A 12,453-nucleotide genomic window follows, 5' to 3' on the forward strand; every position below is an offset into this window, starting at 1 on the left:
AGTTCTAATTGTTTAGATAGTTGCAATTGAGCTAGTAAGATTTTTGGCAATGTTGTAAATATGGGGTATTTTACTAGATTTTTTATTTTAAAGATGTGTTTCACTTTACTTTATTGGAGAATAATTAGTATATATTTAGGATTTCTCATTGTTGGGTAATTTTTAAAATGGAAAATGAGTAAATTTAAAAATGGAAGTGCAGGTAAGATTTAGAGGGTTTTCTTTATAATATACTAGATTCATAATTGGCAAGGTATTGGCAGAAAAAAAAGGTAAAGTCTCTCTTTCTTTTTCTTCCCTTTTATTTGCTCTCACACTATTTATAAATCACTTTCATTCATCATTATAACAATGATTTAATTCTTGCCATAAAAATACAATTTCGTTTTAATAAGCAATGACTTCTTTCTCACTTTTGCCAAAAAATTATTATTTTACTATAATAAACGATGACTTTTTTCTCACACTTCTTAGCTTGTCATAATTTTATTTTTAACTCAAAAATTTGGAAGACATTTTCTACACCAGAATGTTTCTATAAAGGCTTTCTATACATGGGTCTTCGATTTTTGAATTTTTCTTCTTTCCAGTCAGATTCCTAACTTTTCATTATCCTCGATTGCAATCTTTACGAACTGTGCCTATTCCAGACAGTTCTTCCCATTTAATCGACGAGAAGTTAACTGAAAGGGCATGTGAGAAACTTGCCTCCTTGAGTCATCACATTTTCTATCGAAGCTTTCAGAGAAGACATTTTGTCTTCTTTTGATGTTTCAGAAAAATATTCTCCCTGATAAGCTATTTTGACCATATGGTATTAGGGGAAAATTTTCAATTCTGATACCATGAAAGTTTAGATACTGCAAAAATATGTTTTTATTCATAGAGTTGCACAATATTTACAGGTGAACAAAAATATCAAAAGAATCTAATCAATCCCTAATTTCTAGGAGCTATGTTTCGCGGATTCATTGATTTTGCCACCGAATCCATCCCAACGCGACGCTGGTGCGGGCGCGGGATACGTCTCTGATTCGATCAAATGAATCCGAAGACGTTGATCCAACATCAAGAACAAAGTTTGTTGTTATCGTCGTCGAAAGACCAACGACTGTAATTGTTGTCATCGCCGAAAGTAGAAATCTAGTGAGAAAACCGTTGACAGTCATCATCGGAATCGTCAACTGCTGTCATCATCGGAATTCGACAACTATAATTTTTGTCATCAGAATTTGAATCGTTGGAAAGAAACAGAAAGTGGTTGGGAACCGGAAAGATGACTCGTTAGATCTAGTTTTTAATAATTACTAGTATAGTACCTGCGCGACGCACGAAAAGTGTTTCGGAATATAACTTGTAAAAATTTATTAATACTTTTTTTTGGCTTGATCATATTAATTTTTTTTCATCTTAAATTACAGTTAAATTTTGTATTATGTGCAATAAAATTTAGAATTTATTCCTAAATCCATAAAATTATTTATGAATCTTTACTATTCATCTTCTAAATTATGTGTGTTTTTAATCTAAAATAATACAACTCCTATAGTTTAGTATAATCTAATTTCAATTTTTTAAATTTGGGACAGAACTCAAAGATAATTACTCCCTTAAACAATTTTTTTGGTTGCAAAAAAATAAAAGTCTAATTAGCAGAGACTAATCATAGCATTCCACCTATCTACCTCTGTTCAGTATTATCTGAACTGCACAACTTCTCTATCCTTTTCTATCTTTCTTATACCTATGTACTATTAAATGTCCATACACTCTGTATTTATACTCCTTAATCTGGCCGCATATCATAGCTGAATGTTGGACTTTGTAATTCCACAGTGCCTTGTTCCCAGCACTCCAAATAGCATATACCGAAGCCAGCTCGAATAGTAAGTACAAGGTTTCTACAGACTACAGAGCCTTCATTTCAGTTTTCTAAATACTCTTCTCCATATGCTAGGATGAGATGTTTCTATTCCCTGTATAGTGTGTACCTAGTCACTGCAGTAACTCATTTGAGCACATTCGTGACAATTGACATTCAAAGAAGAAATGTTTGAGCATCCCCACATACTATGCATATCACATCCTGTCCATGAGCCATTTTCTGCATTCTTTTCAGTGTGAGCAGCATGTTATGATCATTAAGCCTGCCAAATGGCAATTAAATTAATTAATCCCAGCCTAATGGCCATTAAATTGTAATACAATTCGCATATCATTTATCAAAAATGTGCAGGAGGTCAGTCCAAAATCTAAATAACTGAAAAATGCTTTATTTTTGTACTAAATCTAACTACTTAAGCTAAATGATAATTTAAAATAAAGTTTACACACAACCTAACATTCAAAAGCAATGATAATTTAACTTCCACTGTTCTAGTACGACAATTTTGGTGATAACTTAACTTCCACAGTTCTGGTACAAAAATTTTGTATCTTAGATGCTCTTAGAAGTGTGCTCTTAATTTGCTCCTAAGTTCCAAGATTCCATTGAACCTTACCCTCTGGAAAATTAATAAATCTTGGTTGTGAGATTTTTATTTTTTGACAGCAGTGGTGTTCTGATCAAACATGTGAACACCTCTACTAACTACATGGGATATATATATAGACCTGTGTAATGAGAATAAAAGGTTAAATGGAACTTCCCCGGCTGCCGAGATTATTCAATAGATCAACCAAATAGAAGAAGAATCATGAAATTCAATAAAAGATATCTATAATGACATTTCCTTACCCAGACTTGATCAAAATGTTAGGCAATGTTGAAGATTAATCAAAGCTTACACAATTTAAATATTTTTTATACCTTTCATGCGTATCATAATCATCTCATTTACTGAAAAATTACTGCATTAAGCATATAAAATTTCTAGAATTAGTTACAGCACTGAAACAAAGATCGATGTAATCTAGCATCATGAGAAAACTTTGAACTAAGGACAGTAGAAAGGTAAGTAAGATGATGAAGAAGAAGATACTTGTAAATACATATGGGTCCACTTCACCTCCTCTTGCCGTACCTTATTAAGAGAGATAGACAGATGAGATCCAAAAATATTGCTCTCAACACCCTTAAGTCCATATTGAAAGGCATTTTTGGTCACTTAGATTTCATAAGGTATCGTTTGAAAGGCATTGTTGGTCACTCCTTGGATATCATAAGGTATCGTTGCTCTTACCTATATTCATATTTTTTTGTTTAAGATTCTTAACCCTCGGTAAGAGTAATTGATAAAATAAAAATTTACAAAATGATGAAAACTCATACAATTACAACAAAAAGGGATAAGTAGAAAAGTTGTAACCATCTCCAAAACTGTAAGTATTAAATTCAAATTTTAAATATCTATCAAGCAGAATATATTGAAAGTTGTGCATTGCTCGGTGAGGTCTAAATCGCAACATTCTAAGTTGCAACGATGTGCGATTGATATTAGTCAACAAAACGTAAATCGAAAAATATCGCTGGAAAATCCTCAAATATGTACAAAGTTTGAAAAAGAATCAAATTTTGAGGAGCATAATTATCAAATTGGTATGAAATTAAAATTCCAACACAAACAGAACAAAATAAACAAAATTGATGTAAATGCTTGTGTTGTGATCCATAAGTTTGTTATAGTTTATTTCTTGCACACCAAACTGATTAGAGAAACAAAGCCATTTTAGTACACACAAACGGATAAATTGTAATGTAATGTTTGAGGAAGAATATTCTGGTTCTCTACTTAAAACCCTCCTTCCTTCATCATATACCAGTCGACCATATAGCTCCTTGAAAAAGGAAGAACAAAGAACCTGTTATAGATTTGACAAACTTAATATCTTGTGCGTACAACCACAAACCGTATCGTCTTCTAATGCAATCTGTCATTCATATATCGTTGGTTCTTTGATGTGGTCATCATTTGTACAAATCTGCTTCCTATGATGAAATTAGATGGGTTGTAAATTTTATCAAGAAGAGTAGAGAGAAACTGAAACTGATCTATATAGAAGTTATCATGTAAAGAAGTTGTATCAGTTTCAAACTGAAACTGATCTATATAGAAGTTATCATGTTAAGTTTCTTGGTGGCCATTCTATTAAATGGGAAAAGTAGGTACAGACCAGGAAAACAAGATACCTACCTATTGAAGAAGCTCTTGGTCTATCATAAGGCACCAAGGGGATGAAAACCACTAGCTCCTCAAGAGTTGAGTCCACCAAATCCATGGCAAACATGTCTCAGGGAAATTGTAGCAAGCTTCTTTTCCTGAGAAGTGTACAGTGCAGCGGTCTTTAGGATCAGCAGGATATACAAAGCCTCAGAATCTTCAAAAAACCAAAATCACTGAACAGAGAAAAAAAAACAGCACAATCATCTAAATGTAAGTGTTCACCAACATCTCTTAGTGTTTATTACTTGTTTTAATCTATCCTCTTCGTATATCTTTGTTCATCAGAAATTTCATTTTCATCTTACTCTAATTAATTTCTTTTTTAAGAAAAATAACATTGATATGTCTAGAGTTGGTATTATCTTTCAAAATGATTTCCGTTACACCATCAATATCTGAAAAGCTTTATAGAAAAATTATTTACTTACTGTACTTCAATCCAATTGATGTAGCCTTCTTTTTAGGTCCCGGTGGTTCTAGCATTGTGGAGCGTAGGAGTCACAATGCTGTGAATGAGAGTCGAATGATACCTGTGTGATCCCGCACTAGATCCTTCCTGGAAGTAAGTATCCTTCATCATGTGCCTTAATTACTAACATAAGTTAACACGAGGTAAATTAAGCTCCAAAAGAGTTCAAATTCAGCTCATATCTCTCTTTGCATGGTAGCTTTTTGGATGGCTCATCTTTGTTAGTAGTCAGCTGACTGATTAATCTTTTCTTTTATGGCGGACCTTTCTTTTATGAACTCCACTGGTCTTTTCCCTATTGATTAGTAAGGAAACATATATGTACGTTTTAGTTAATAACATAATGTTGGTTACCAGTGGATGACCTAGTGGTTAAGACGTAGGAGCAACACAACTTGGAGATTCTAGGTTTGAATCCAAGCTGCAACATCAGGTACACCCATCTGGTTAGCCTTGATAGGCAGCATACCTAGTCAATAGGGCTGGGTATAAAATACCGAAAATTAAATTACCGAACCGAACCAAAAATTGGTAATTAATATTCAATAATTCAGTATTGGTATGGTATTTCGAATAAAATTTCAACATTTCGGTATTTGGGATTGGGTTTGGTACAAGATAATAATATACCGTTTGGTATTCAATATTTACTGAATATCGAATTTTATATATATAATACGATACGTCTAACCAAATACCATACCAAACCGAAATTTAATTTACAATTACTGAATTGTTGGATCGATGTTTATAAGTATGGTATGTGGTATCTACTCTCAAATAACGATTACCGAATTACCAAACCCGAACTTTAAAAATACCGAAAAGAATACTGAATGTCCACCCCTACTTGTTAATATATGGTATGGCCAAGTTAGACTTTTGCATATGAGCTTAAGAAATTCCCCTTGTGGGATGGACAGGTTGACCAGTGAACTAGTTGGGGGGCATGATACCTGGCAGGAACTCTATTAGTATCACTGAAAAAATGAATAGGGCAATATAGAGTATATTCCAAACTATGGGAAAGAGTTATGCTCTTACATAGTTGCAAGTCATGACATAATGATAATCTGAATCTAAATTGATTCCCATTATGGAGAAATTTCATGAAGACTTTAGGTTACTGCCTCTCTATGTTATTGCATTATGGGCCATATTATGTTTGCAGGTATAGAAAACAATAAATAGTTGGTAAGTAGGTTTTATGGGAGCCATACATTGTTTGTTTTCTATTTTTTTTCGGTTCTGCAACTTAATGAGATGTAGAGTGCAAACATCTTTTAACTCCATGTGGAACTGTAACGCCCCGAAATCAGGTCCCGAGACGTCACACGGTGCTTAGGGTCACAAGTGACCACAAACTAAGTAGAAACCTTTCTACTGGCATATCTCATAAGCAACTGAATAAGAAGTACAAATATATATATATACAGATCTGAGGAAAATAACTCTTTTTGAGTTTGATTAATACAATACTGAATTTACAAGACTACAACTCTACTTTTATAATCAGAACTGAAACGGAATACATCAACTTCTACTGATTGTCTATGAAGCCTCTACTAGTACTGACTGTAGGTAGCCGGGTCATGACTCCCGACTATCCCAACTCAATACGACTGAATAAAGAAAATACAACACTATTAGTTCTGCATAACTGACCCAAACCCTTAATCAAAAGGACTCATCACCTGCTGACTGGATACCACGAATTGACTAGATCTGAAGATGTACACTTACCTTCTACCTACATTCCGAGAAAATATAGCCCACATACGAATATGTGGGTCAGTACCATGAAAACATACCGAGCATATGGGGGTGCAATGCATATATAAAATAATATCTTAATATCATCACAGTTTATAAAAATTATGCATGCTGATATAAATGACTCACTTAGCTCGAATTAAAATTATCATAATCATAAGAGAGTAAAATATATCGGGTGAAACATGTGAGTCATCATAATAAATCTCAATTCACTTCCATCTTGATTCCAAATCATCAAAGCAATCAAATCTCATAATAGTTCTCTTTGGAATATATGTTCATTAAATCTTTCGAAAACAATGAATTTCTCAAACTCAGTCTTTCAAACAAATATGTTTTCATCTCAGATAGAAGAATAAGACTTTTCATATTAGATAGGAGAATACACACACACATTGGGAGTCTCTTACAACCGACATAAACCATGTGAGCTACATGGAGTCCAACGTTTAACCCATGTTGGGGAGAGCTGTCCTATCCTTGCCATCTGAGCAGGACCTTAAATCATCAATCCAAACACTAGTGATCACTATATAAATCAACCTCATGCTCACATCCTACGGGGGTACGTAGTTCTAGGGAAGTACCAAAATAGCTATACCTCCCGCTCGGTGCTAAAGACTACTCTCGTACTTAGCTCAAATCTTTTCAAAAGAAAATCCACTAATAAACAGTTCAACAATTCACAACGGGAGCGATCTTGCTACCCCTTTCATAATAATCAATAAAAGTAGATTTCTTTTCTCATCTCGGGTTCAAAAACACCCCTTTTTACGATCGAAAGGTCAAAGCTTCTTCATCATCTCAAATCATTCAAACTCAAGGTGTTTATAACACATGATTTCTCAAAAACAACAATCTCAAATAGAGTTCAAAACTCATGTCTCAATATCACATTAAAACTTATCAAGATTCAAGCTTTACATCATAAACATATATAAATCCCTTCAAAATCTGGAAAATTCAGTTATAAGGCACAAAATATCATCATTCTCATATAATTTCTCTTCTAAAATATCAAAAATATCATAATCTCGTGATAGTCAATATAGGATATAAGTTCATGCTTCAAATTCATAGTAAAACATATGAAATCCATAACTTCGTAAAAGAAAGTATTTTTGGGCACAAGAACGAAAGGTGTTCTTGTTAAAAAAACCCCACATACCTTAAACTTGAAGCTTTGAATGACTTTCTGAATGCCGTAATGCTATTCACGAACTTTTGGGTGTCACTAGTAGCCTTCGTAATGGGGATTCCGAATATGTAAAAATTATAGAATTCTCATGGTTGAATCTCTAGCTATTAGGGTTTTTATATTGAAACCCTAAAGGTTGTTCTTGGTGATTTTGAGAGAAAGTAAATTTATTTTGATGTTGTGGGAGTTTAATCCCGTGTTATAGACATATATAGGGGTGTTTTTGGCACTTAGAAGTTAGGTATGCGGCGCACAACCTATGGCAGACCTTAAGGTATGCGTCGCACACCTTATGGAAGACATTTAAGTGTGCCTCGCACTCCCAATCGCACACATTTGATTGGGCGGCGCATTGCCCATCGCACACCCTTACTGCCTCTCACAAAAATGGGCATAACTCTTCGCTTGGGTATCGGATTTTTGCGAAATTGGTATCATTGGAAAGCTAATTCAATTATCTACAATTTGATAGGTCTTGAGATGAAAAATTCCATGTATATTAAGAGATATTCTCGTTTGAAGTTGACCCTTGTAGAATCGAATGTCAAACTTTGGATGAATCAATTGGTCTTAGCTCAACCTTGTTCTATGTCATTGCTATAAATATTTTCCACCTCTAAACTAATCCATAGACTAGGATAATGATCATGCAACTTTTATTCACGTGAGAATCACTTGGATTAGAGCTTAGACATGCAGGAACGACGATTAGAATTCTAGCACGAAAAGCCGGGGTATTACAATAATCTCCCCCTTGGGAACATTCGTCCTCGAATGTGGATAATTAACCTGAAATACAGAGGAATTTTAGTCTTCAAGCTATCATGTGTAACTGATAGAACTGAATCACTGGATCTCAAGAATAATGAGCTCTTGAACTGGTCTGTAAGTGCATGAATCTTCAAGAAAAATAACTATATGGCTAAGATAGAAACGAGAGTGTCAACTTATGAGTAACCATTACTTTGCACTGGATCTGATCTCATGAGAAAGGATGAGAGGTTAATGACATGAAAACTCGGGGTATTACAACATTCCCTTCTTGGGATCGTTCGTTCCCAAATGATAATAATTTGATGAAAATACTAGGTAAGAGACTGTGATACTACACAGGATACTTACGAACTGAATCATGACTTAATATCTGAAACTGAAACTGATGCATGAACTGAGCTGAATTCATAATTTAATTGGACTCAAACACATTGCCTCTTGGAATGTACATACGTATAAGACTGCGGATAGTAAGAATAGTTGAAAAATTAAGAGTCTATAGGAGCTTATCTCCTTGCTTGCTAAACTAGATTACAGGCTATATGGACTGGATCATACTGACTACCCATACTCAAATGGAGTATTTGTTTAGCACTTTTCTACGAAATTCTATTGATTTTAGGGAGCAAAGAATTTTGGGCATGCTCTGAACAAGACATTTGACTAAGGAATTACAACATTGATATAACTCTATAGCATGAAATATAATTATTTAACTCATAAACTAGGATAGGATTGCTAGGCCGTAGGCAACACAACTTCTTACTTTCAAGCTTAGCATCACTTCTCAAATGCTCTCTCAACTATACTATTCCCCTTAAATACCATACTCATTTGATTCAACTTATAATTCTCATATTGGCACTGCGAAATCTTTCTACTAAGATCTAAACTAAACTAAGTTGTCTCACTATGATCAAGCCTAACACTAAATCACAAGATTCAATATGCCAAACCACAATACTAGTCTATACCACAAGGTTCAATATTCTATATCTTCTTAGAGCTCACACCCTAAGCATAACATGCCTTACCACTTCAATGACTAATTTAAAACTCTTGATATGGATTCACTAGTGTATATTGCATTCATCATATTACACCCAACATGACATTCAAGCCTATCATTAAAAATCACATATAACTTTAAGGAAAATACCCCTAAAGGCATACTTCGCGTATTCTCTAAACCTTTATCAACAACAATTTTCTTGCACTATTCTTAAAAACATACACACAATTTCTAACTAACCATGACATGTATCAAAGACTTGGCCTCAATCTTACTTCACACTTTAGCCTTAGATAGAAAAACATAAATAATCTTTCTTAATGAGGGTTATCAACTCTCTCACATCTAAACCATTGCTTATCCACTATCATCACCACTATCTTAACATAGGAAGAGGTCACCGAAGGGCTAACACATATGAACCAGAAGCACAAAAACTACAATACATAACATTAACACTTATCTTTGTCCTGAGGAATAAAATATCAAAGGCATGGATTCATTAAAGAAATCTAAGCTGAGGACATGCATGATATAATGTGAACTTCACTAGTATCATGAGTTTTAAAACTGGTCATACTCTGAAACATGAGTTTATACTTATCATGAACTATTCAACATAAGACTGGAGTTCATAGATTCATAAGAGATAACTCGAATCACAGAGTGAAGCTTTTACATGCTTGCTAGAAGCCGAGAATGGGCTTGAGCACACATGATAGGTATAAGCATAGGCCTGTGGCATGAATTTGTCAAGCAAGTGATGGATTTGGTGTCGTGATGACTGAAATCCAAGGAATACTCTAGAGTAAGAAGGAATCACTATCTCATCATAACTCATTATTGACATGTATCACAATCTAATTCTTAAACTCGGTTTGGTTCTTCACTAACCATCTCCCCCTTAGGTCAAAGCTGGTATTCTAAGTATGATGGTCTACTCCATATCCTCGAGATTAAGCCATAATTTTATCATTCTATTAGCTACACATAAATGCTAAACTCACAAGATTAAACTAATTTCGAACTTACCAACTTCATTCTTGAACAACCCATCCATATGCCATCCTTAACTTTCTAGCTTCAATAATTATCATCAAAGATTTACACTCTCATTTGCAACCATACCTACATCTCTAATCACATAATCATAACCTACCAAGTTCACACCTCTATTCTTATATTTTTCCCAAATCATGAGAATAAAATCATACTTAAAATAAAATCATACTTAAAAGGCTCAACATCTTCAATCATAACTCCTAAACCTAGCTATCAAGAACATCATAGATTATCTAACTAGCCTTTCTCCACCTAGCAACTCAACGTTACTACTAACCACACAATAAACAATAATCCTAAAAAAAAAAATAATGTAACCCCATAGCACCTTGGGCACACCTCTACAATATACTTAATTACGAACACATGATCTTACACTCTTGCATACACTGTTCAGGCCTACTAGATCACCTCCATATAACTAGCATCAACAACCAAACCATCAACTGTTCAAACTTAATGTCTAGAGCTAAACATGATTTACAACCCAATCTCACACACCATTCTCACTTCAAAACTATAGAACACAACATTAAAAAAAATAGTACATAATGACAATCGATCATAATCATACAGCCTATCTTATTCTTAATCCGTTAACACATCCTCCTTATCTTTATACCTAAATTACTTTCATAGCTCTATAAATTTCAACTAAACTTCCTCTTGCAATCTCAGGAAAGCCTAAATTAACAATGCTCAACCACTAAGTACTTCCATCAAAACCTATACTTTCCTAGCACAACAAATACCATCAATAACTCTTCTCATACTTCAAACAAACAACAATCTACCTTAACTAATAATCTCCTTCTCTAACTTCACTAAACTAACAAACAAGGGTATATCACTTCATTACTAATTCAATCATAAGAAAAAATTCAGCTATACATATTCAATAAATCGCCCTTACCACCATTCTTGCCACTACACTTCTAAACCCACAAGTTCAACTAACACAAGACTTTTAACTAAACATTACTACTTCTGTCACTACATAGAAACCCATACTTTCAACTAACATCAGAACAACAAGTTGCTAGTGAATCAAAATAGGCCTTACACGGCTTCACTAGACTTTGGTTTTGTATTTTGAACAAGAAAATTAGATGAATAACAAAGCAACTATGCTAGTAAATCAAAATAGGCCTCACACGGCTTCACTAGACTTTGATTTTTCACAAAGATAATGATAACAAGATTACATAATACAAAAGATAGAAACTTGACATACAACATTCAATGATCTAAGAATACACCTTACTCTGTCTTAATTAAATAACTCATAAGAACAAGGGTATAACTTCAAATCTAAGGGACTTATAACATACTAGAAGACTCCTCTTAAGCCATTTTATGAAACTTCTAAAACTTTTGCTAGCAATTATAAAAGCATTATCTGGGGAAGTACTGGAACTTGCCGAACATGTTACTTCAAGAACATAGATAGAGAAGTATAGATTATCATTATGGATTATGAGGAGAAAATCGAAAGCACATCTGACTCAGGCTTTGTGCACGATTTCTGATAAAGCACTTCAGTTTTTGGAACTCAAAAGTATTGATAGGATACTTTCTAGCTCTCTTACAGTCCCATAACTATCTATGGAGAATGAAGCTCAACTATTTCTGATACCTTGGAAATGAGGCAGAGTTGTCCTAGAGTAAGATAAGAATTTATATAAGTTTCTTGGAGAACTTTAACATGGCACGGTCCTAGACTTGAAAGAAGGGAAACATTTCCTAAATGCCCTGTAGCCTCTCAAAGAAAAGTACAGATGTCTCCGTACCGTTCTGCAAGACTCTACTAGACATGACTTTATAGACACCTTAGGACACTTGAACTCTGTGATCTCAGACCAAGTTAGTAATGCCCCAAAATCAGGTCCTGAGACGTCACACGGTGCTTAGGGTCACAAGTGACCCCAAGCTAACATTTCTACTGGCATATCTCATAAGCAACTGAATAAGAAGTACAAATATATATATACAAATCTGC

The 12,453-nt window shown here is 34.1% G+C and overlaps 1 protein-coding gene and 1 long non-coding RNA gene across 3 annotated transcripts in view; one reads left to right on the plus strand and one right to left on the minus strand.

Annotated features, from left to right (window-relative positions):
• Positions 1-3,848: 3,848 nt before the first annotated feature.
• On the minus strand, positions 3,849-7,728 carry LOC124897192. The gene is made up of 3 exons (XR_007053868.1): positions 7,577-7,728; positions 4,134-4,258; positions 3,849-3,928 (listed from the first exon to the last, which is right to left on the minus strand). It is a non-coding gene; the product is annotated as an uncharacterized LOC124897192 (long non-coding RNA).
• LOC107862332 overlaps positions 4,235-12,453 on the plus strand; it is a 43,700-nt gene continuing 35,481 nt past the window's right edge. The window contains exons 1-2 of one of the 2 annotated variants that reach the window (XR_007053867.1): positions 4,235-4,373; positions 4,628-4,725. The gene's annotated coding sequence lies outside the window, so the exon portion shown is untranslated. Of the gene's footprint in view, positions 4,374-4,547; positions 4,726-12,453 lie in introns of those variants that run through there. The other variant, XM_047409838.1, reaches the window with a different exon arrangement.

Source organism: Capsicum annuum, chromosome 3, assembly GCF_002878395.1.
Source record: "Capsicum annuum cultivar UCD-10X-F1 chromosome 3, UCD10Xv1.1, whole genome shotgun sequence".
Classification (NCBI taxonomy): domain Eukaryota; kingdom Viridiplantae; phylum Streptophyta; class Magnoliopsida; order Solanales; family Solanaceae; genus Capsicum; species Capsicum annuum.